Here is a 26,136-nt window from a genome sequence, read left to right on the forward strand (position 1 = left end):
GGCCTGAAGTAATTAAATAAGAGTGTGTTAAAGCCTTTCTACAATATTGCTGCAGTAGAAAAGAACAGCAATGGCTAATCAGCAATGGTCAGGGATGGTACTAAAATATATTTTTGTTCATCAGGAAAACTTAATCTCAATCAAGAACACTCTCAATTCGCCTTATTCACATGGTGGCCATTGGCGGCTAAAACGAGGCTAGGGTACACAAACCATAGGATTGTTATGTTCTATGCATTCACCTGTAGGTGGCATTAATTATATAGTAAGTGTACCCTGTAGCCTCGTTTTGGTTTAAACAATGGCCGCTGTGTGAATAAGGCGAATACTCCCTTTACTTTGCTGTTTGCATCTTTTTGTACATTAAAAACCAATAGGTCGCGACCGCAAAAGGGGTGCTATCTCTATAGGTAGATATGAACAACGTATGACTTATGGCCTGAAAAAAGTTCAGTCAAACGATTTTTTTTCACTTTAATCCCTGACACACACATACATATATATGTGTATGTGTGAGTGTGTATGTCTGTGTGTGTGTCTGAGTGTGTATATCTGTGTGTGTGAGTGTATATCTGTGTGTGTGTGTGTGAGTGTGTATCTGTGTGTGTGAGTGTGTATATCTGTGTGTGTGTGAGTGTGTATGTCTGTGTGTGTGTGTGCGCATATATATATATATATATATATATGTATGTATATACGCACACACACACACAATATGCCCACTAACTCTCACACCCCATGCAGATACACACACTCAGACAATTAGTGAAACCATCGTTCACTTTGTGATACAAGCATCAAACTTGGCACAAATATTCTTTGGGACCCACTTTATCCAAAAAGCACATTAGCCACGCAAAAAATCCAATATGGCCGCCATTTTCCAAGATGGCCACCATTGAAAGCCATTATACTTGGTTTTTGACTTGGATTGGGATTGGATAATCACATTTTGATGATCTTGATTTTTAAATATAGGTAAAAGGGTCTAGACTTTCCAATTCTACGATAAAATGTGAAAGAATGTGTTAAATTGTGAAGATAGACGCAATTAATGGGAAAAATAGCACATTTTAGTACTAATTTTAGCATAATCAAATTGTTTTTTGTTAATAAAACATATGTTGGTTCGGTTACTTCAGCAGGGGCATGTGCATGTTCTTTTTTCAGTTTAATATAATTTCAATATAATAGTGCAGATTGACAAGAAATTAGCAGGAAAGAGAGACAGGGCTGGATCGGGAAATGATCACTAGTTTAAACTGAACTTCAGAGGGGGCAGGGGGACTAAGTAAATGCATAAATGCATGTGTTTGTTTGTTTGTGTGTTTGTGTGTGTTTGAGATATAGATATATATATGTGTGTGTGTGTGTGTGTGTGTACCATGTATTACCTCAATAGAACAACAAAGACTAACAGGAAATGTGTGGGAAAGAGACAGGGCCCCAGTAACATCTAGTGACACCTCTGCTCTGTAGCTAGCCATATCAGAATGTCTGCATTACAAATGAATGTAATCATTGCATTTGCAGGCACACAAAGGAGTACACTCAAGACTAATGCTGTAGCATTTACATCTTCCCAGACATTCAGTCTTGACACATTTAGTCAATTGTTGACAGCTCTCAGCAATTGGTGGGAGTGTCATCCACACTACTTGCCAAATGTCACCTTCTTTCCTCCAACCCAGGACATATTAATTTGATATATACTTGCCTGGCCCCAGATACAGACAGCTTGATAGGTTGCACACTTCACATGCTTAGCAAGAGATGCCCTTGTTGGTGGAATGGCATCATAGGACCTCTGCTTCCATGCAAACAGGTCAAGTCTTGTTTCATCAACTCCATCAGCAGTGCTGTTCTTGTTGTACATTGCTATGACAAACTTCAAGTGTGCTAAGATCCACATCATCCATTACTGGTGGGTATTGACTGAGCTTCTCAAAGACATTAGACACTTCAGGGCACACTTCTCAGGATTGCCAGGCAGTCCACTTCCCTCTACCACGAAAGGCTAACACATCACAACCAGTGAGGACATGGACAAAAAGCATGCCATCTGACAGACTTACCATGACCAAATTCAATCCACAGCTCCTCTAAGCCTGCATCCCATAGAGTCCCAAAGTGTGCAATAGCAAGAATATCCGTGTCACAGGCCTTAATCAACACAGATTTCTTCTGTTGCGCATGTAGCTTAGCTGTGTGTGTGGAACGTTGGTAAACCTCACTCCCCGACGCCTCAAGAGTGCTGCTGGCATGCAAGCTAGTAGTCTGGGCTTTTAGCTCGATTGTCAGCACGCTCGACTCCCAATCCAAGGTGCTGCTGTTCGCGGGTTCTAGTCCGGGCGTGTGCAGGGCTGAATCGCACAGGTTCAACACAATGCAGGTTACACGCAACTAGGCTTGGGTATCGAATATCGAGTATTGGTTGGAACCGGGACTATCTTTGCGATTTTCCCGGAATCGTTCAAAAGTTTAAATTTCGATTCCTAGTTTCGATTCCCAGTCCGGCGACCTGAAGAAGGAACGGCTGAACACCAACGAAGAAGCACATACTGTAGTTCATAGAATTAAAATTCATGGAGAAGGTCAGACTATTTCATTCAGAAAGCAGGGTTCCTGCGGATCCTTAAATAGTCTTAAATACAACTGAATTTTCGAAAGAGAGGTATTAAATGTGCGTATGGGATCGCCAGCGAGTGCAAGAGAGCAAGTGATGTCTCAATCCAGTTTCGTGTATTTAAAACGCAATTGTATAAGTGACTAAGCAGGCTACGGGAAGAAGTGTAGTGGTTACAGAGTGAAGATGTTTTTCACGGGTGTGGTTAAAGGAGTGAAAACAGTAATAATACAGTAGGCCTATACAAAATAATATGCCTGACGTTTTCGTGGTGTAGCTGAGGCCAGAGAGATATACAGGTAGCCTACGTGGAATGAGGAAGCCTACGGTATAATGAGCAAGAGAAAGAAAGAGCGATAGGTTGGCCATACGTTCGAATTTAGGCCGGACATATGGATTTTTAAAAGCCCTGTCCGGCGTCCGGCGCAGCCTCAAGCCGGACGCTCATTTGTTCTCCTTTTTGGAGTTGTGCTTGGCATCTAAAATCGTTGCTCGGACGCAGCATCGTTTCACAAACTATGGACGCGAAGACTGCTGGTCAAATTATGTGCAGTGCTTCGCAATCAGGAGGAAATACTGTATATGTTAAGTTGATCTGTTTGCATCTTTCCAGCGTGTGTTGCTGGCCTAGCCTAGGGAAGAAAATATCTGTCTAAGTTATAATAGCCTACCTGTAATATCTGCCAGCAGCTTGCTTGCCAGCGTTTCCCAGAAGCTAGGCCTACTTCGCAAAAGTTGTGAACTATAACCGCATATTTTTTGAATGTCGGCGACTGGCTACATACAGCGGGGAAAATAAGTATTGGACACGTCAACATTTTTTTCAGTAAGTATACTTCCAATGAGGCTATTTGCATGAAATTTTCACCAGACATTAGTATTAACTCAGATAATCCACTCATATAAAAAAATCCAAACATTAATGTCCATAGGTAGAGTTATGTGTAATAAAGTGTAATGACACAGGAAAAAAGTATTGAACACGCCTGCTGAAATGTCTTAAATACTTTGTGGAAAAGCCTTTATTTGTAATGACAGCTTCAAGGCATTTCCTGTATGACGAAACTAATCAGTCACAGTATTCTGGTGTGAGTTTGAGCCATTCTTTTAAACAGATAGTCCTTTAATATTGAAGATTTCAGGGGTCCCTCTTGTGAATCCTGATCTTTAGTTAACTTCCAAAACTGTTCAATTGAATTGAAGTCAGGGCCTTGATTTCCTTTCTCTGAAACCAATTGAGAGCTTCCTTTGCTGAATGGTTTGGATCATTGTCCTGCTGGAAGGTCTAGCCATGTCTCATCCTCATCATTCTGGTGGATGTAAAGATTCTCCCATAACAAAATGACTCCATTCATCATTCCTTCAACTGTATGAAGTCTCCTAGTACCATGAGATGCAAAACAGCCCACACCATGATGCCACCACCTCCAAACCTCACTGTTGGTATAGTATTTTTAGGGTGATGCACAGTGCCATTTCTGCTCCAAATATGGTGTGTAGTATGACATCTGAAAAGTTAAATTTTGCTCTTGCCTGACCAGAATACATTCTCTCAGTATTTCATAGGATTGTTCAAATGTTGTGTAGCAAACTTTCAACAAGCTTTGACTTGTTTTTCTTCAGCAATAGAGTCATGTGGGATTAGAGTGCATAGAGGCCATGGCGGTGGAGTGCATTACCTATGATTTTCTCTGTAACAATTGTACCTGCTGCCTCCAAATCTTTCTGGAGCTTTCTCAGAGTGGTCCTTGGCTCTTCTGACTATCCTTCTGACTTCCTGGTCAGAAATCTTGCAAGGAGATCCTGTGCATGGCCAGTTGATGATGCAGTGATGTTTCTTCCACTTGCAGATAATGGCTCCAATACTTCTTGCTGGATGATTCTGAAGTTTTGAAGTGCATCTGTAACCAGTTCCATTGATATGTTTTGCAACAATAAGGTTGCAAAGGTCTTGGGAGAGCTCTTTGCCTTTACCCATCATGAAATGTTTCTTGTGTGACACCTTGGTAACAAAAAACCTTTTTATAGCCCACCAGTATGTACTATCCCAGCTTATATCAATTTGCACAGACAGGAGGGATAATTTCTCAAACTACTTATAGATTCCAGTTTGTTCCTTGTCATTCCTTGCCTTTGTGTACTGCTTTTTCTTAGCGTGTTCAAAACTTTTTCCCTGTGCCATTCCACTTTTTTACTCATAACACTACTTTTAGACATTAATGTTTGGATTTTTATATATGTGTGGATTACCTAAATTAATACTAATGTCCGGTGAAAATTTCATGTGAATAGCCTCACTGGAAGTATACTTACTGAAAAAAATGTTGACGTGTTCAATACTTATTTTCCCCGCTGTAAAAAAAAAAACGTGTGTTCATAATACGTGCGTGCTTGAGATGAAACCAACGGTTTTCAGCAGGATCATGCGAGGAGGACCTGTCTCTTAATTAATTTAAAACAAGTCAATAGTTTTACAATGTTTCAGTCAAGCTTTGGTTGGTTTAGATACAACTGGTATGCAAAATGTAAAGTAGTGGATTACCTTTAATTTGCTGTGCTGCATATTGGACAATAGATGCACATAGTAAATTATATAAAGTAGGCTTATTAAAATATGTAAATAGTTTAGTCTAACTTTGAAAAAAATATTGAAGGGAATCCAGTCCAGTGCACATGTCTTTGGCAAGTAGCCTAGGCTACTACAGACACAGGTGAAGAACAGTCAGCCTCAGCAGTAAGCAAAACCAAATATGTACAGCCAGCTTCAAAAGCAAGCAGCCCAGACCCTAAAATTGGGCATTTATAGCTTTGAAGGTAATTCACACACAATTATTTTTCTTTCGCCAAAATATATTTGGTAACTTCTGTAGACATCCAAAATGGGGTGGGGGTTAAAATTAGTAGGAAAAAAAACCTATTGCATAAACAGTCATATATATCTTTTTGCCGTGGTATAGTGTTAAGTTTCATTTAGATGTCTTGAAAAGGTCTTAAAAGTCTTTGCACTTGGAAAATGTACCCTGAGAAAGACCGTTGGTTAGCTAGCTCATTTAAAATATCCTAAACTTTTTTTGACCCAGCCTCTTAAAAAAATCGGAATCGAGAATCGCTAGGAACCGGAATCGAAATAAGAAATCGGAATTGGAATCGCAATCGTTCAAATTCAAACGATACCCAACCCTACACGCAACTGCATGAAGGGCATGAGAAAGATTCTAGTGTCAGCCTCTTCATGGTTGCAAGGACTTAGGCCTTCCAGGCGGTCAGGTTTATGCAAAGAACATTTTCTTCTTTGGTCACAATCAGCACATTGTCTGGACACCAAGTCACAATTAGGTAAGCTAGAAACCCAAAACGTTCAGTCTTGTTGTCATTGTCTCGCAGGAAGCTTTTCCAGTTAGGTGGTACTTTAGTTTTGTCAGACACACATTAGGGCTGATGGGTTCTCAGTTATTCCAATGTCACCACCATCACCTTTGACAATTGCATTGGCCTGTTCATGGGCTTGATCAAAAGCCAATCCGGACCACAAAGTTCCCTTGCTGAAATTCATTGGCCAACTGAGGATGTGTTTGTTAAGAGACCAGGGGGGTATTCCAAGTACATGGTTTAGTGACAAACCTGAGTAAGTTAACTCAGAGTAAGTGGTAAACCTCCTAATAGAAGAGCTGTATGGCTTCATTCTCCTGACTAAACAATGCCATAGGGCTCTGTTGTAGGAGGTTTACTTACTCTGAGTTAACTTACCCAGGTTTTTCACTAAACCATGTACTTGGAATACCCCCCAGGTCTCTAAGGTGTATGGAAAGCCATCTAGCATAGTTGACATTATTGTTTGCAAAGAAGAAGGGGATGAGTGCAGACAATGATTGACAATACAAAGTGAAGTTTGCTTCTCTGAAAGACCTGATCAAAGACAACATCACCAATTGCATTGACACCAAAATTGAAACTAGATAGATAATAGATAGATAGATAGATATATACTTTATTGATCCTCAAGGGGAAATTCAAGAACTGTAGACTCTTCATCTGCCTTTTCTCACATCAGTCTTCCCAACTTAAGTATGATCCCAACAAGAAGTATGGCCTTGATCGATATTCGAGAGAGAGAATAAATGATATTCGAGTGAGAAAGAGGATCAACGATATTCGAGAGTGAGCTTCGATAAACGATTTTCGAGTGCAGTCCAACTATTTCTGGCCGCCATCTTGGAAACTAGCCTTGAAATAGATTTCTTTCTTTGCACCATTTATTTTGCCATGTTAAAAAACATACAAATTGATGTCTAGATCATGTAAATACGCCCAGCCATTAAAGTTCTACAGCAAAAAAACGTTTTTCTTACATTTGATGTGGCGGCCATCTTGAAAAATATCCGCCATGTTGGATTTTCAGGTGGCTAATGTGCTTTCCTCAAAAAGTAGGTTCTAGTGATTATTCATGCCAATGTTGGTGCTTGTATCACAAAGTGAACGATTGTCCTGGAACTTAACCTGCCGCACTACATATACACTAACTCTCACAACTACATGCAGACACACACGCACGCACAGACATACACATTCAGGGTTCTATTTTAACGAGCCGGAGCTCCTGGTAAATAAACAATGTTTACATATTTTTCATATTTATTATTACCATTGGTCTCATTGTTCATATCAGTTTGAAAAGTCCTGTCAGAATACCTTTATTTTAACAAAAAAGCAATTTGAGCAACCTTTAATTGAGTATACGCATATTATATATTATATTATATCATATTATATATTATAGTTTTATATTAAAACCAGTTAACTCGCAGTGGAACGCCGTCGCGCCATTTGGGGGGAGGAGGGGGGTGGTGGGGTGTATTAAATCAATGGGTAGGCTCATTACTTCATGTAATATTGACATCCCATACATCAATAAAAAGCTACGGGTCTCAGGATTCCAAAGGTATCCACCATTCCATGTCAAACTGTGTGGTGTGAGCTACAGTAAGTAATTTATGCTGATATGCCCCCCTCAAAAAAACACCCGCCCCCCCCTGCATCATTGCCTTCTAATCCTTGTGTACACCCATAACAATATATTCATATGGCTAACCTGGTCTTGAAATGTCCGTAAGAATCCATAGAACAAGATTATATGTGTTGTTATAGTCCAATGTTGAACTGTGAGTGTGTAAGCTTCCATATTCAAAACGTTTATAGAATAGAAATAAAAAACTTTCAAAGATTTTCCGGTGAATATCAGTGATTTTGAATACCATTCGGCTTCGAACTCCCTACTTATGCGTATTCCCCACGCTCCCCTGAGTCTCACGAACACAAAGAGCCATGTCACGTGTCTGTAGGATCTACCAATCACGAGAAACGAAGCAAAGACGAGGCAGAGACAAGCTTGGTCAGCTACACCTTTCTATTGGACATGCAAGCTTGGAATGGCAGCCACGTGGGCCTCTTACAAGTAAGAACGAAATTATGGACATATTCTTGTAGCCAATGACCAGAGCTTTTAAACGACGTATGGGATGTCGTCATTGACTTTGACCATGCGCGTGTATCTCAATGCACAAAAGAAGCGCTTGTTGGTGCGAAAAAAACTTTATTCCAGCCTCTGTGGCTCTTTCTGAGAACTTCACAGGGTTATCCTGACTGTTTCAAAAAAATCTACATGGTCTCAGCTTTCCAATGTTACCAGCCATGTGCTTGTAGACCAAACGATGTGGGCATGGTGGCCTCTCTAATACGTGCAGTGCCTTTTGGTCAGAATTACTGAAATATGACTGCAAAGCAAGTGGTTTAAATAAAACTCACTTTTTCATCTACTTTTCTACATTTAAAAAAAACCCCAATATTGATTACTTCAAAGGGTTGCTACTGTAATAACACATGATTTGCATATTTGCATGTCTGGGAAAAATGTGGGCTTAAATGGGTGGGGATTTTCGTTGATGAGGTTCATGTCACATACAATAGTAAGTTTTAAAGCGTTAACATTAGCTACATAACTTGTACTGTATGTTAAAAGATGCCATTAGAAGAACACTTTGTTTATCTGATTGGTTGATTTGGACCGTCTATCACCAACATAGGTGGTGATAGACAGATGGTTTATCCAATCAGCTAACCAGTATTTTCGCCCCTTCCCAAACGTTCTCCAACGGAAAGTTCCCAGATGGATATGCGGAGCAAATGCGAAGCAATCCATCTGGCGGAGTCAGGTTAGCCTACTGTAGCATTGTGCTGATTGTGCTGCTAAAAAGTCGCCTATTTAAAGACGCAGTCAGCATTTTAACCCTAGCTCTCCATTATTGTGTGCGCTTGTAAAACTACCGTTGTAGCCTACACAATCCTGGCGCAGTAGCATAAAACAGTTGGAGCCTACCATTTATTTTAGGAGGAGAGGTGTAGGACCTACAGTGTTACTTTGGGAGGAGAGGAATCAATGTAATTTGATTCTCTTTAGAACTGAAATATCAACAACCTTCAAGTTGCACATCTTCAATCAGCATCAATATCAGTAGGCTTATCACATGATTCATTCTTTTGTACGTAGGCCCAGAGGACTGTTAGGGGGCAGGCTATATATTATCATCAAGTAGGCCTATACATTTTAACTCAATGTTGGTTTAAGTTATAAACAAAACATGTTATAAATGGAAAAGATTCATGGTTCTGCGTCACTGTTGGCAAAATGATCATGATGGCCTGTATATATATAGTCTCGTGTAGGTCTAGGCTACTTTGCTCTATTATACTGTACATTTGTTTTCTTTAGGCCTTATAGGCTGTATTGTAATATGCTCTAATGTTTGAAATATATGTAACTCAATATGTCAATACTTCCCATAAAAGTCATCAGATGTCATCATTTAAGGGGTTATTTTTCAAAATGTTCTTCCAGGGGCGGGGTATTTGTATAGTATAGTATTTGGCCCAAAATATTTCCTTTAAGGTCCTTTTCTAGTGCCACCCTTGCATAGGATTTGTCCCATGAATTTTATGAAGTGTAGGTGATGTAAATATATACGGTAGCCAACATTATAGTACACTATAGCAGTGTTTTTCAACCTTTTTTGTGCCAAGGCACACTTTTGACACTTAAAATGTCTCACGGCACACTAACATCCTGTGTGAAGAAAAAATAAACATACCATAGCCTAAAATTTCAAATAATACACAGATATGGCCTTATGGCTTCTATGCAAGACCTGCTCAATAAAACAAGCGCCCTCTGTTTCATTTGTAGGTGACTATATCTAATTTAATTGTTGTTATGAACTGGATATGTGATGATGCTGTGAATACTGGATATGGGGGCCCCGTTGTACAATGCCTGCATACCACAAATAGTGCAATCATAAATTCTTTGATGCAACAGTTGCTTTTCTGGACAAGTGAGTGACATTTGGGTAATTTTCTGCGGCACGCCTGATGATCTCTCACGGCACACTAGTGTGCCCCGGCACAGTGGTTGAAAAACACTGCACTATAGTAGTCGAACCATCGGGGGGAGGGGGGGGGGGGGGGGGGTCACGTGCTACGTATATTTTCCTTTTTTTTTACCTTTGCCAATCACACCCCTGATGAAGTCCAAACTTGGTAGAGGGACATGGTAGCTGATTGTGAGAACGCTCAAGGACATTGGTGTAATTTGGCCTCTAGGGGCACTGTAACAAAGTATATCACTGTAACAAAGTATAAGGTGATCACTTTCTCCACTGCATAAAATACTAAATTAATTTGCACTGTGAATGCTAAGATTAATTTGTCAGGCCATAGGCTAAATAAAAATTGCTGTTTGTCGGACGCAAAGCAGAATATTGAAAGAAGGGGGCACTAAGGCCTAGTGCTGGGCGGTATGACCAAAAATGTATATCACGGTATTTTCTAAATTCTTACGGTTTCACGGTATATGACGGTATTTTTTTTACCATGCATAATCAGATGTTCACAGCATTTTCTACAGGTTGAGAGAGGAATTGCTGCAGTACATTGACTAAGGATGGTCTATTTTACTGTCATGATGTTTTACTGTCATAACTAAAATGCAGTTTTGCATGGCCCCAGAAAATGATGCTGTTTACAAAGAGCCACTCATGATTCTAATCAGAATGCAAAGACAATTGCAGTCAAAATACAGAACTTTTACTGTGCAAATTTCACAAGTACATCTTGTATAAAACCAATACAAAAAATAGTGCAACTTGCAATAATTATACTGTTTTGAAAATTATACAATTTAAAATAAAACCTCTCTGTTAATATGCTTACTCTGTCAAATAGGCCTATCAGAAATGTATTGTTATTGTGTGGTTTACATGACGTTAGTGGTAGGCTAACGTTAACTTCATGTGGATGTTAGCCTGCCATGAGCTTCGGTTCGGTTCGCTAGGCAAAACATTAACAAAAAAGTTCGTTTTGGTGCACTGATGACAGTCAGGATCATTTCTAACTAGCCACTTAGTATTGCTCAGTGCATGTCTATAACATGCTTTACTTGCTACCTGGATAATTTTAGCGAATATTCTTAAGGTGAGATGAGTGATAAGATCATTAAACTTCACTGTGTTCGGTGGGTTGCTAACTAACGACATCACCTACTAGCCAGCTAGTTACAGCTGTTGAACAATCTCAATTGAATTTTCGTGACGGTAGGCTAAATCCTTTTCAATGCAGTATGTATCCCTTAACGTTTTTCCTTAACTAAAGAAACAATTTAAGGTATTATTCTGTGCAACACCCTTAAATAAACCCCTTACCTAAGGAGAAATTAAGCCTTAAGGGTCATACTTCAGGGGAAAAACTTAAGGTGTTTTGTGTTTACCCTCACTATTAGGGGTTTGCACGGCGTGTCATCAGATCTGGACGTTGCCATAGTGGAGGTACTCGCCTCATTAGAAAGCATTAGGCACTGAAGTAAATCCCTAACATCATCAAGGAAAATGGTTAATTATTGCCGTGTTTTAGGTTGTACCAATAGGTCAGACTGAGAAAAACATCTGGTGTAGGTATCGACTTCCAAAAGTTATTAAAAAACCAGGGAGAAAGGAGAATAATGCCAGAAGTTATCAGAAGAAGGGGGGCGCTTGTGGTTGAACTTGGTACTTCGTCTCCCTCACCCAACTCATATGGATCTGCGCTGCCAATAAACTGTAATTTCTCGAAACATCGCGCCTTTTCTTGTGGTCCAAGTCCTGCCCTATATGCCTTTGCATCTTAGACGCATTTTGATGAGCTTTTCTGTTGTTTAGACACGGCTACAATCACGTAAGATATCCAAAGTGCATAATACTCCATTGTACTTTATTCACCGAGTACCGCCAATATGGCCGCGCATGCTGGGTTACCATGGTTACCGGCCAGAACGTGACGTCCGTGCAAACCCCTAATGCCTCGCAGTGGCACCATGTGTGCGTGTGAAAAAAGGCCCGTCTGAAACACGCGCGGCGCAGCGTTCCAAATGTTGTGTAATCAAATACACCGGTATGGCGGTATATTAAAAATTCATATCATAACGAAAATATACAGCACTACTAAGGCCACATTGACCTGTGAACCTCCGATTTTCAAAGGGGCATCACGGACAATGCAAGGGGCAATGACGGCCATGGCCGTTGTGGCCACCGTGAAATTCCAACCCTGGACAGGACTGTAAGGGGGGGTTAGTCTCAGAGAAGTCAGCGCTGTTAGTTTGAGCACAAAATTTGACGTTTTGTTTACATATGTTCAATGGAAGTCAATGGGTACACAGTACACTGTAAACCCTAATTCGTTCAATAAACATAACATTTTCGAGGTAACACGTTGCCCTAAATATTTTATGTTATGTATTGTTCAATAAACGAACAAATTTACGTCAAGTGTACGACATGTGCCAAATAGTAATGCATGATGAATTTTAGTACAATAAACTAGTTTTGCATGTTACAACAACGTAAACTTGCGATGAAAGAATACCTTCAATGTATGTTTATGTAACTTATAAATATTTACTATTTTAACTTAAACTTTTAATTAAGTGAGCATAAAATGTCTTTTTAATTTAATTAAAAGTTCATTAGACATTTCTTATAGTTAAATGTGTTTTATGGGGCTTAAGCTATGAAAGTAAAAGAAACAGTCTTTATTCAGAACACTTGAGTGTTTATTCAATTGTTACTCAACAATTTCAAAATTCACATGATCAAAATCACAGAGAATAGAAATACAAGCTCTATAGAAACTCTACATACACACACAGATGTAGAATACACCATCAATACAATTTCAAGAACACACTATATTTATAAGTGGCAAAATGGGCCAGACCCCACACACATCCACAAAGGAATTATATTACAGCTCAGAGCATACTATGATAAGTAATAGATAATCAAAATGCACCTTTATGCAAAAAATGAACATGGGCATTGACAAGGCAGTCAAAAAGTACCACTCTCAAACACTGGATACGTGCACACACACACAAACACTGAGGTATTATTATAAACATTATCCACCACAATATCCAACCCTGCAAACACTCAGACACACTCACTCACATTCACTCAGACAAACTCACTCACATTCACACTTTACAGCCGATTTGTCAGCATTAAAACTTTCCTTTTTAGCATCCCCACAATACCAGCCTGCAAACAGCTAGGTACACAATACAATTGCTCTATCCCCGTCTCCCAAACTCACGCTCACTCTCAAACACTCTTGGAGTCCCCTCCAAGACGATTCCTACACAAGATGGAGTCAGAGGATGCGGTGCAATATCTTCCTCAGTAAAGCAGAGTATTCCTGTTCCAATGTGTCTGTATACGCCCTCGTCATTAGTGACCTAAACATAACACACACACACACACATATATATTTAATTAGAAATACAGCACATTGTTCTTACTTTTAAAACCTAACCAAGTACAAATTACATCATAATTGGGCATTGTACATTGACATTACCAAATACATATTCAGACTGCAAATACAAAAAGGTCCAGATTGAAATTTGTTACCAGCCACCCTCGTGGTCATGTTGGGCTTGTAGGTACTAAGGAAAATCAGAGCACACAGTAACATATTTGAGTACTGACTTGAGATTATAAAGTGAAATGAAACCTGGATTACATAAGGAATGGCATGCTGATTTCACATTTTATATTATAATATAAATTGTAATTTCGTGTCCCATTAGGATGAACCACAAATGTCTTACAGCAAATTAACTCACTCTTCATGGCATTATTGGCCTTAGTTATATATCTAACAACTGAAGAATTATACTTCAGTGATACTACTTACAAAGCAAGTCTTGAAGAAATCAGCTGAGTTGTCATCAAAGAGTATTGGAAGCCCTCTCAGGACAAGGCATCTGATGTCAGCAGTGTCCGATGTCTGGATTGCGGTGAAAGCAGAGACATTAGAGACATTAACACAGTAACATAAGAGACAGTGACATTACAGACAGCTATCATTCAAGACATCCATACACCAAAATCAGTAGTATCACTTCATCTTACAAACCTTTGTTTGGCGCAACAGACCATCCAGAAGTTGTCCCTTTAGACCTCTCTTTGACCTGATGATTTCAACAAGTTTAGGGCAAAGACGATCCAGAGACTCATATAATTCCTGTTTCAGGTTTTTCCCTGCCACTCTGCTGAATTTCCTGGGAGACCTGAAACAGAGACAGAAATAAATCATGTTTATCAAGACACTGTGAACAATCATTTATGTAGTTCGCTTGACACTTCATATTACAGGGCTGTCCCATCTACTCTGTTTTTTGTTTATGGTCATGTACTCGTAAAAGGAATTGGGGTGATGAAATGATGGGGGGGGGGGGGTGTAGCCTACCTGTGTGTGAGGGGGGGCGGAGGGCATACCTGTGTGTATGTGAGGGTGGGTGTGTGTGGGTGGGTGACATCAAAGGCTACAGTAACATTATGTTAACTTCACATGGCTGCATTAGACTTTTACAGACATTAACAGAGACAATCAAACCTTACCTGATTTTCAACAAAGAGTGCTGGCCAACGCTGTATCATCTGGCTCACAGGAGGCTTGTCCATCACAACCTCCTTTCTTCTAAAAGACAACGTGAAGGGCAGATTGCTGTGACCAACCTGGCAAATGAAACCGGGACATGTGAGTCCTAAGCGTGCCAACTTAAAGTGCACAAACACTTATTGTAAGGACAGCGAAACGGTTCGCTTCTAGTACAGCTACCATGCTTCACAGCTTCAGTCTTAATGCTTTAATATTTGTCCTCTCTTCTCGCAATTAAATGCGCGATACTTGCATTTCCAATTTATGTTCCTTTCTTTATTTTAATGTTGCTGCATAATTTACAGTAGCATGTTGTCAGAACGACGGAACGTTATGTAAGGGATAACGGCCACCAAGGTGTCCTTATGCGGGCAAGGGGCAAAGAACTCCCCGACGCGCAACGGAGTTGCCTCCACCCGAGTCCATTAATACCTTATAACTGGACACACACCTAAAAGGCCGTTATCCCGCGTATCCCCCGGTTGCCACTGTAAAGCCATGCCTTTATAGCAAGCAAAGGAAACACACGGCTCCGTTTAAAAAGAAGCCCACTAATTCAGCTTGTTGTACAACTTTCGTTGATAGCATGGACAGTTAGCTTGTTTACAGTTGATTCCTTTGTTGCGAAGACTGCCTCCAGGCTCAACTGTCGTCCTACTGGTTATAATTACCATTCATAAGCATTGATATGGAACAGCGATAGTAGGTTAAGTTAGCATGTTCACTCGTAGGCCTATGTAATAGCTAATGTAAAATGGCGAATGCTAACTTATTTACAGTTATTGGTTAAACTGCTAACGTTACTTAGCGGAGGCTATCTAATGGCAAACTTATGTTGGTAATCGGATAACAAGATAAGAAACAAAGAGTGGGAAATACCTTGGCATTTTACTGTCTTGCTCCAATTTTAAGCAGTCTGTCTTGCTGTCGTGAACCGTCCGTGACTTCTATCTATCTCTGTCGTCTGCGGGAAATCCCCAGGTTTGGGAGTGGAAAAAAGTGCATTTTGGCGGAATCCAATCAAATCTTCTTTCCTGGGCCACCTGTTGCTCAGAATGTTGATACAACTGAAAGATCCTAGTTGATTCTACAAATTCATGAAAACCATTCTCCTCACTCAAAATTGGCGTGTAATATGTGGGATATTCTGAGATTTGTGTGCAATGTACAACTTTTTATAGGTTCAAACAAAATGTGGGATTACAGTGTAGGTGATCAGTGGTTCCCAATAGGTAGCCTACACAGTGATCAGTGGTTCCCAAACTTTTCTGGCTCAACATATCTCTCGCCATCCATGGCACCCCTATTTTTTTGCTTTTTATGCTCAACCTCCTTTGTGGCATATTTGTACTTCATGCCATTTTATTTAACCTTACGTAAACTGTCTGTCCCTCTATCACAACTGTATTTTGAAATTGATATTATGGCTAATTTCTTTTTTTTTTTTTTTAAATATGTCATTAAATTATCAAGCCTTGGGCCATTCCGCGCCACCCCTGAGCATGCATTCCGCGGCACTCCACCCACTTTGAAAAACCCTGGGCTATATCATAGTGTAAGCTTAAATGGTTTGAAAACTCATATTATTAATTAATAATTAATATTTTTGAGCATATTTATGTTTCTGTTTGATGTTTACTGATTGAAAAGTTCAACATTAGCAAAACCTACAACATAAATATTAGGCCATAATCTAAAATGTTGCACTGCCATTAGATATTAGTTGGACATTGTTTGTGTTCTTGCTTTAATGAATCTTGATTGTGGTGTTTTCTCTTTTACTTTCAGGGTCTGTTGCATTCCATGAAGGTGTACCACAGTTAAAAGCTAAGGGAAAGATACAGAGAGAAAGAGAAACATGAGTAAAAGGAAATGGAGAGGGGACATCACTAGCGAGAGGAAGGAATGGGAGGAGGAAGAGGAAGATCAAGCAGGACCTTCCTCTCAAGTCAAACTCACTCAGAAGGAAAAGGATCTCCAGGCATCTATGTCTTGTAAGTGTACATTCACTTTTATTACAGTATATTATCTTACTTACTACACAGCCTTACAGTTTTACACTTTCTACTATCAGACTTTGCAAAGGTTGTTGATCTCTGGTCAATAGTGGATCCGTTAACTTCCCTCCCTTCCTGTTCCTGAATAGAGCGTGCTGATTGGCTGGAATAGTGAATGTCAAGGTCCAAATCTACAGTAGACAAACACTGTTCCAGTTGGTTTCCCATTTCAGAGCTCAGACTGTGATTTTTGAGTGCACACACAGAATAGACAGCTAGAGGATCACAAGCAGCAATTAGCTACATTTGACAAAAGTGTATTTGGAATCACAGACTGCCCTCCACAGTGCTCTAACGTTAGGACTACGTTAGAGCACTGATACAGAACACTTCTATTTCTGTGTGTGTGTCTGTGTGTGTGTGTGTGTGTGTGTGTGTGTGTGTTTGTGTGTGTGTGTGTGTGTGTTTGTGTTTCCAGATGTGATGGACTCTGATCCAGATGGGAAGAAGAAGAAGAGCAGAGACTCCAAAGTGGGTGTGTCTTCATCTGACCTCAGGTCAGTCTTTATGGAGGGCAAAATGTAATACACTGTAGTGTTGGAGTGGAGGTTTGGATGTGACTATGCGTTGAGTGCCAAAAACGCAAAATTACGAAAATAAACACTCTAACACACCTTATGTGCGATTTTGGGAACTCTATGATGAATAGAACTGAAATAGATGACAATCGAAAACTCATGAAAACGCACAATCTGGACATTTTATCTGGACATTTTATGGTCGCATTGGGTCGAGTCAGTGAAGAATGCACGCCAGGTCAAAACCAGGCCATTTATTTTTGTGGGTTTATCACTAGGTGGCTGTCTCGCCAGGTCACTTCCCGGAAACATTACAGGCAACACTTCTCAGGTGCTGAAGGGGAAAATGAAAAAGTTGAAGGTGCGTTTTCGCCAGACAATGCTGGATGAGTCCACCTTTCTACTAAGACAAGATGACTCTGATGGTAATTTGATACCATAGATTTAATAGAGACCCAGTCAGACCAATAGTATGAAAAATCAGGAACAGAGTTTATTTACAATGATGCGCATCAAGGGAGAGACAGCATGACTTCACCTAAAGATCCATCAGCTGCTCTAACTAGACAAGGAAATAGTTCGAGTTTAAGTATCCTTCCAGGCTGACGGGAGATGGCGTTGGTCATCCCATCTCACGTGGACTACACTGAATCAGACCCTGATTAGTGGCAGCCTGGCAATCCGGATCAGATAGCTACTGACGCAGCCATGCAGAACAGTGAAACACTGCAAAGTCATAATATTCCCGCTTATCTCTAAACACAGTCACACACAGATATACACAGGGACAGTACAGATATCATACAGTCATTACATAGAATTATACTTTTAGTATCAAAGTGACCTACTAATAAGAAATGCAGAACATTAAACCACATATTGGAATATTGGACATAATGCAGAACATTAAACCATATATTGGAATATTGGACATAAAGTTATATTCTACTTTCTCTCAACTCTAACCACGACAATCGGAGACCAGGATCACCACACAATCAGGGGAGACCACACGCCAGGTCAAAAACATTAGAAAGAGTGACTGACCACCGTGCTGAGTAGGGATCGACCGATATGGTTTATACAGGGCTGATACCGATATCAATGATTACCAAAACAGGAGGTCGATAACCGATATGTAAAACCGCTATGTCAGTTGTCAAAAAGGGGGGTAGATAGTAAAGGCGATATGCTGCAAAACATTCATTCAAAAGCATAATGCAAACTTTTCTTTCTTCTTTTGATACACAATTGTCTATCAACTTGCATCTCAAGTGTAAATCCTGTGTATGATGTTAATCCAGGAACTCAGTGATAGCAATTATTTTCATAGACTAGGCCTACACAATGGGCTATGTGGTTGTTAAGGGACCTCTCACAAAGAGGATGCTTTTCATCGTGTGTGAGTGCACGAGAGAGGGAGAGGTGCATGTGTGATGTCAAGTATTATGGTTGAATAGTTTAACAAAACAGTTTTAAAATAGTTCTTAGGCTATTTAAGCATGCAATTTGTGTCCATATGTAGGCTATAAGATACACTTTTGTGTATAGGCTCGTTAATATAGCCAGCTCAGGACGAGATTTAGTTCAGGTCGGGATTAAATTACGACTGGCCCTGGGTGTGTGTAGTCTTTTCTGACAGTCCGTTTCAAAAAGGAGCAACTAGACCTTTTGACGTTCGCTATCGCATAATTTGGGACTTGTCTACTATGTAAGGGACAAGTTCGCCGAGGTGTCCTGTTATTCACAATTAATGGACAAGTCGAAGGCCAAAAACTCCCGACGCCCAGCACCCGAGTTTGTAGGCTAACTAGTAAACAGCCAATGTGCATCAATTGGGAATTGGCTAAAATGGAGGAAGTAGTGCTTTACTTATTGATCCAGATCAAAGAGACAATAGTTTACAAAGTGGTGTTTTTGCAACTTCAGTGTAGAGGATTGTGATTCATTGCAACTTAAGCAATGTAAGGTACCTTCCTTACCTTCGAAAATAGCTCCGTACCGCTGAAGCCCAGTCTACAGTCTGCCTCAATGAAAATCCTAAACTTTCTGTGTGTTCAGTCTTCGATCCTGATTGGCTGTATTCGTGCCAACTAACAAATCAGATGGTGTAGACCAGGGGTCGGCAATTACGTTTGGACCCGGGCCAATTTTTTTTCAGACAATGGCATCGCGGGCCATAGCTTTTGTAATGGGGGGGGGGGGGGGGGTTATAGGCCTACTATTTAAATTATTAATTATTATCTTATATTAAAATAAACATCATCTAACTTTTAAAATGCATTTAATTTAATTCCATTAAAAACGTTTATTTGCTTATGTGCGCTGTTTTTATGCCGCCTGCTGCATCTCCTGTCGTCTCTCATGAAACAGGCGACTTGCCTAGCAACCTGCCGTAACTAATGTATACAAATATTATTCTTTTGGATGACATGTAAATGATTAGCTGAACATTGCTATATGCTAGTTATCAATGCAAAATGTCGTTGTCGACCCACACAGCAGTAGACTCCTAGGCGGATCCGCCTTCAAGTCGCCAAACCCGCGTGACTGTCGCATTCGTTTTGGTGCCGCACAGAGGATCAGCTCCGCCTCCAGGCGGCTCCGTAAATTCTACTGTCAAACAGCGGGTCCTGAGTGGACCCATGTCGGATCCGCGGGCGCGGACGCGCCTGTACTGTAACGGTTGAACATGACTGTACACCAAGAGCCGAGAAGAGTCATACTAGTGGATATTTTCTTTGCTGGGACACGGTTGCTGAACCCTCTCGAGTAAGTGATATTTATTAATATATTGCGACATTCACAATAGCTAAACATTGGCCTTTGTGGTTTTATACTTAAAACTTACTTATCATGTTTATTGATTATAATGACGTTGTTTGATATTAGGACTAACGTTAACGTTAGTGCAGACGTTTGTAATTTTGAGCAACAGGGTAAGTTAACGTTATTGTTAGCTGTGATGCTCATATGAGTCTGTAGCCTATTTGATTTAAAATGGGTTATCAATTTCGGCAGAATATGTTATGGTAGTGTGATTTAAAAAACACACATTGTTATTTAACGTTAGTCTGGTCTTGTCTGTTTTAATGTGTTGCTGTTGTCCATAGTCCATAGTGCTACTATGCTAGCGGCATACAGCTGCTAGCTAGCATGCTGCTAGGCGCAATTGCATAAGTTATTGCTAATGTCTATTATACATATATATGTTTGAGATCACGTTTGCGATGCAATCCTTGATTAAGCTGATACATTGGCACTAGTATTTCAGTCAATGAAGTCAGTGAAGCACTCGTCTGCTATGAAAGCTACCTAGCTACAACTTTAGCATGTTGACTCACTGATAATGGTTTAGCCCTAGCTTCTAGCTAGCTGTGCATTAACGTTTGCATTTTGCCAAGTTTGGTCTCATACGTAACTTTAGTGTCCTTCTGCCATCTTTGTAATGAAAGCCTCGGCATTTTAATCACTGTTTAAGTCGGTTCAGACAACTAATGGGTATTGACGTCTGTTTGTGATTTATTATGCTAACGTAACTTAACTGTATGGAACTTGGTCCCCATCTTCTATTTTGTTTGTTCTGCAGCGTCAACATTTATCGGCTGGATTCTACCATCTAACGTTACGATTGCCTCTGTTGGGTTCGCTTGATGAAGATACTTTCTGGGTTGTTAAAATGTAATGTGAACACATTCCCGTAGCATTCCAAAATAGACCAGAGATGCTTGTACTATATGTATATTTGGAAATTTTGGGATTGCAATAACCATAATGATATGGTTATTTAACAGCCATCATTTCGGGGACTCTGATGAGAGTGAAGAAGAGCCAGTAAATGGTGACTTTGCATCTCTGAGGTACCTTCCAACTCGCCTGGTATATCAGTTGAAGCCTCAAACCTAAGCCAATTGCACTGGCAAAGTAAGTAATAATCTCTTAACATTGAAATAACTAAATCATAATATTAATATTAGAGATATGGTTAACATTCTTAGTGCTAAAGACATTCCCCTCTCCTTGTATCTATTCCTCCAGCTCCACCATCTTGCCGAGTGCCAGGCAGCAGAGTCACTACCCCTCAACCTGGAGAAAACTGTTAAGGTAAAGACTGATCTCTGAAATAAAATTGAATACAGTGGCCCCATCTATATTAACACAGCAGTAGTCACTCAATTTCAAATCAACAGATCGCATCTGCATTACCATCTCAGATTTTCTGCATACTTCATACATTACATAAATCTCAGCCAAATATTTTGTCAGTTAAAACATCTGCATTCATGCAATATTGCCTGAAAAGTTAATTCATTATTATCAGATTGTATTGAAACACATTGATTTCAATGTCAATCCATTCATGGAGTTGATATAGATAGTGCATACCAAAATGTTGAAACATACAAATTCATGTCCAGTATGACCAGAGATTTGTTTTTGTTTGCCATTGTTTGGCCCTGTAGCTCTCAGCCTACCATGGTTAACAGATCACAACCATTTCTCTCCCTTAGCACCTCACCATGGGGCAGGACCGCAACACTCTTCACCACCTCACCACCTCAACTCCCTGCACCTGCACCTGCATTTAACATACGGAGAGTTACTCAAGGTAGGGACTGATCTCTGAAAATATTAGTGAATAGAAAGGCCCCATGTGTATTATCAATGATGACTACCATTTAATACATTTTTTCCCCCTCTCGCACACCGCCCACCTCACTATGGGCCAGGAATGGCAGTCCCTCCTCAACTCCCTCCACCCCCACACCAGCCCTCAACGTGCAGCGAACAGAGGAGCTTTGTAAGTCATGTTTCTTTTTAAATTTAATCTCCTTAATACCTATCTCATATATTGTATTGTGTAAGCATACTTGGCTTTGGATGCTACATACCATAAACATAAACATATCTGTCTGTTTGATTACAGGTGCTGTGAGGAAAAACATGGTGACACGGTCAGCCACGGACGCTGAGGTCACCAAGCACGCAATTAGGTGTTTCAACTGGTGGTGGATCGGGCAACGAGGAGACGTGTTCCGCCTCCATCCACACAAATGGAGTAATAGGAGAAATAAGCATTAAACAATCTTTTTATTGAACTTCTTGTCATTCACCAGTTATTCATTTTCTGATATTTTAGATGTACATAGCACAGCATTTCATTGAAGTTGTAGCCTATTAGATAAAATATTTCATGTCTGCACTGACCTAGGCTGATAAAGCACTAAATTAGGTTTTGACCTCAAAATTCATGTACAGTAGCCTAGGCAACGTAGGCTACTTAACAAAAACAGAATAGCTTATAACCTGTAACTTTCCATAAATGTCCATTTTATATTTCCATTGAGTAGTGATCACGTTTGTACAGTAAATTGATGTCTTGACTTAAACCTTTTCTGTTAGGTTTATTGACAGTATTGTTAAGTTAAAAATACGAGGCAATGCTAATCGTAGGCCTATCTTGCTGTAGTACCCTAGGCTAGGCCTAGTGATAGTTTTACTTTTATCCTATAGTTTATCCTATTTAATCCTACAGCAAGAACAGAAGGAATTTTGAAAATGAGATAAACGTGTCCGAAACGGACCCGGGCCAGATGAGCCTTTATGAGTCCGTTGCGGGTCCGCGGGAGAGGCGGTTAGAGCCGAAACTGTACTGTACCGTACTTTTGTCCTGTTCTCTGTCTTGCGGATGTTGCGTAGTGTCTCGCGGCACTGTCTTGCGGAAGTCGCGTACTATCTTGTGGCACTGTATTGCGGAAGTTGGCTAGTGGTATCAAAGATTCTAGACAGATCACGAACAAAGCTATTTTTTGTCTTTATTTGTTTCGTTGGAAAATACAATTTCAATAACGGGATGTTAGGAAGACACGTGGCTTGTAGAAAGTGGGTTATTAACTTACAACGCTGAATGTAGGGCGACGTCTGGCCAATATTATTCTGCTGTAAAACATGTTTTTGTTTATCCAGCATTGTCTTGCTTAAGTTACGTTGTGCCTTGCAGAACTGTCTTGTGTAAAGGTATGTGTGCTAGGTGTGTAGCGCTGTCATGATGGTTGTCTCGTGGAAAGTTAGGTAAAACGCCAAATAAAAACACAAGTATCCGTTGTCGACCTCAGTTGCTTTGGAAATGTTTTGTTTTGTTGAAATGTTTGTTATGCCACCTAGGCCTATTAGGCTACCTTCCACCTCTTTCTGTTCTATTTGTTATTAACTTGTAGGCTAGCCTAGGCTACTTGTAACCAAGAAATATATAAATCACTTTTTACTTACAACAAATAGCCTACGTATATTAAACACTTAATGTATATTGTTGATATTCCACAAGCAGCATTAGTTCAAGTTCAAGTAGTTTATCGTCATGCACGCATAAAGGGAAATATAATTAATGAAACTCCTTGTGCCAGCAAATATTTTAAGAATAAATAATAATTGTTTAGATAATTATTATAGGCAAATGTGTAAATATTTAGGCATCTTACCAGGGGGGTATTCCAAGTACGAGGTTTAGTGACAAACCTGGGTTAGTTAACACAGAGTAGGTGGTAAACCTCCTAATAGAAGAGCTGTATGGCTTCATTCTCCTAACAAAACAATACCATAGGGCTCTTGTTGTAGGAGGTTTACCACTTACTCTGAGTTAAGTTACCCAGGTTTATCACTAAACCATGTACTTGGAATACCCCCCAGGTCTGTTAAGTCATAGGCTTGCTTAACCAAATGTTGTAGCCATCCATGGGTAGATGATCACAAAAACAGACAACTGGACAGTTTTGGAGAACACATTTTAATTCTAAACATAAGAACAAAAAACCTTTTAAACAAAAAAGCTTTGTAAATCTAAATACGGAAAACCTTGCATGGTTCAGTTTTCTCTCAGAACAAAATACACCATAAACTTAACACCAAAAAAAATCAGATTTCCCCAGTACACACATATAGTAACAAGTTTTAAATACCTTGGTGTCCACATTACTGAAGACTTAACATGGACTGTTAACACTCAATATGTTCTGAAGAAGTCCAGACAACGACTCTACTTCCTTCGTCAGCTAAGGAAATTCAAAGTTTCTACATCCATCATGAAGGCCTTCTACACTTCAGCGGTTGAGAGTGTTCTAACTGGTAGCATCATCACCTGGTATGGGAACTCCACAGTTAGAGATTGTAGTACTCTGCAGAGAGTAGTGCGCTCAGCTGAACGTACAATAAGAACTCAACTCCCTGCTCTACAAGATATCTATTCCAGAAGAGTACTCCTAAGAGCCCAAAAGATTCTGAAGGACTCTTCTCATCCTAACAATGGATTATTCCTACCACTGAAATCAAGAAGACGCCTATGTAGTCACAAAGCCAGAACTGAGAGACTTAGGAGAAGTTTTTATCCCCAGGCCATCCGAACTCTGAACTCACACTATACTGACTTTGCACACATTCACTCCTCAGCACTCTCAAACATTTCCCAACTCTGAACTCACACTATACTGACTTTGCACTCATTCACTACTCAGCACTCATGACCCCCCCACCCCCCACACACACCTACAAGACTTTTAGCACTTTTACATCCCTCTCCCTAAGCTATAGACCTTTTATTTATTTTATTTATTTTACAAACACACACACACACACACACACACACACACATATCTGACTTTCTCCAACTTTTGCATATCTCCATAGAACTTTTTATTATTATTTTTGATTTCTCCTCCATCTACCCATGTCCTTGATTGCCTAGCCTTTCTGCCCCCCCACCCCCCACCCCACCCCCATCCCCAACACACACACTTACATCATCACTGTCATCACTTCACATACATACAGCACACTGCTTGCTACAGTAAGCCTCCTCTACATACTTGCTGCACACTGCCCCCCCCCCCCCCCACACACACACACACCTACAAGACTTTTAGCACTTTTACATCCCTCTCCCTATGCTACAGACCTTTTATTTATTTTCTTATTTCATCACACGTCAAAACACACACACACACACACATATCTGACTTTCTCCAACTTTTGCACATCTCCATTGAACTTTTTATTTATTATTTTTGATTTCTCCTCCATCTACCCATGTCCTTGATTGCCTAGCCTTCTGCCCCTGAACTCCCATCTCCCCTGTCATCCCCCCAGAAGGTTTAGCCTTCTGCCCCCCCCACCCCCACCCCACCCCCATCCCCAACACACACACTTACATCATCACTGTCATCACTTCACATACATACAGCACACTGCTTGCTACAGTAAGCCTCCTCTACATACTTGCTGCACACTGCCCCCCCCCCCCTACATACACAGCACACTGTCTTCAGGATCTTCTCCAACACACATCCTCTACATACTTACAGCACACTTCCCCCACCTACCCACACACACACTACACACACACACACACACACAGTCACTGCTCCACTCCCCTCCCGCCCACACACATATCTTCACTGTCATCACTCACATACATCATACATACAGTACTCTGCTTGCAATAGTAAGTCCCTGCCCCCCCCCTACATACACAGCACATTATTTCATCAGGAAGCTTCTCCAATACACATCCCCAACATACTTACAGCACACTGCCCACACACACACTACACACACACACACACACACAGTCACTGCTCCACTCCCCTCCCGCCCACACACACATCTTCACTGTCATCACTCACATACATCATACATACAGTACTCTGCTTGCAATAGTAAGTCCCTGCCCCCCCCCCCCCCCCCCCTACATACACAGCACATTATTTCATCAGGAAGCTTCTCCAACACACATCCCCAACATACTTACAGCACACTGCCCCCCCCCCCCCCCCCCAATACACAGCACATTGTCTCATGAGGAAGCTTCTCCAACACACATATTGCACACTGCCCTCTCCCCACATACACAGCACAC

At 40.4% G+C, this 26,136-nt stretch overlaps 1 protein-coding gene and 2 long non-coding RNA genes across 4 annotated transcripts in view; 2 read left to right on the top strand and 1 right to left on the bottom strand.

Moving 5' to 3' along the window:
- LOC143109047 (uncharacterized) overlaps positions 1-26,136 on the top strand; it is a 207,673-nt gene that overhangs the window by 146,746 nt on the left and 34,791 nt on the right. The gene's annotated exons all lie outside the window — the stretch shown is intronic.
- LOC143109051 (uncharacterized) lies at positions 13,357-15,581 on the bottom strand. 2 transcript variants are annotated; one of them, XR_012983809.1, is made up of 6 exons: positions 15,533-15,581; positions 14,614-14,730; positions 14,129-14,282; positions 13,907-13,999; positions 13,621-13,655; positions 13,357-13,445 (listed from the first exon to the last, which is right to left on the bottom strand). It is a non-coding gene; the product is annotated as an uncharacterized LOC143109051 (long non-coding RNA). The 2 variants fall into 2 exon arrangements; XR_012983808.1 differs by lacking the exon at positions 13,621-13,655 and having other exon boundaries at positions 13,360-13,445.
- Positions 20,615-22,327, top strand: LOC143109049 (uncharacterized). Its single transcript, XR_012983806.1, has 6 exons — positions 20,615-20,909; positions 21,023-21,152; positions 21,267-21,332; positions 21,740-21,837; positions 21,959-22,029; positions 22,156-22,327. It is a non-coding gene; the product is annotated as an uncharacterized LOC143109049 (long non-coding RNA).

The sequence above is a fragment of the Alosa pseudoharengus genome, unplaced genomic scaffold, assembly GCF_046254945.1.
Source record: "Alosa pseudoharengus isolate Yale_2024_CS ecotype anadromous, Long Island Sound unplaced genomic scaffold, YU_APseudo_1.1 YU_APseudo_1.1_scf_69, whole genome shotgun sequence".
NCBI classification, from domain to species: domain Eukaryota; kingdom Metazoa; phylum Chordata; class Actinopteri; order Clupeiformes; family Clupeidae; genus Alosa; species Alosa pseudoharengus.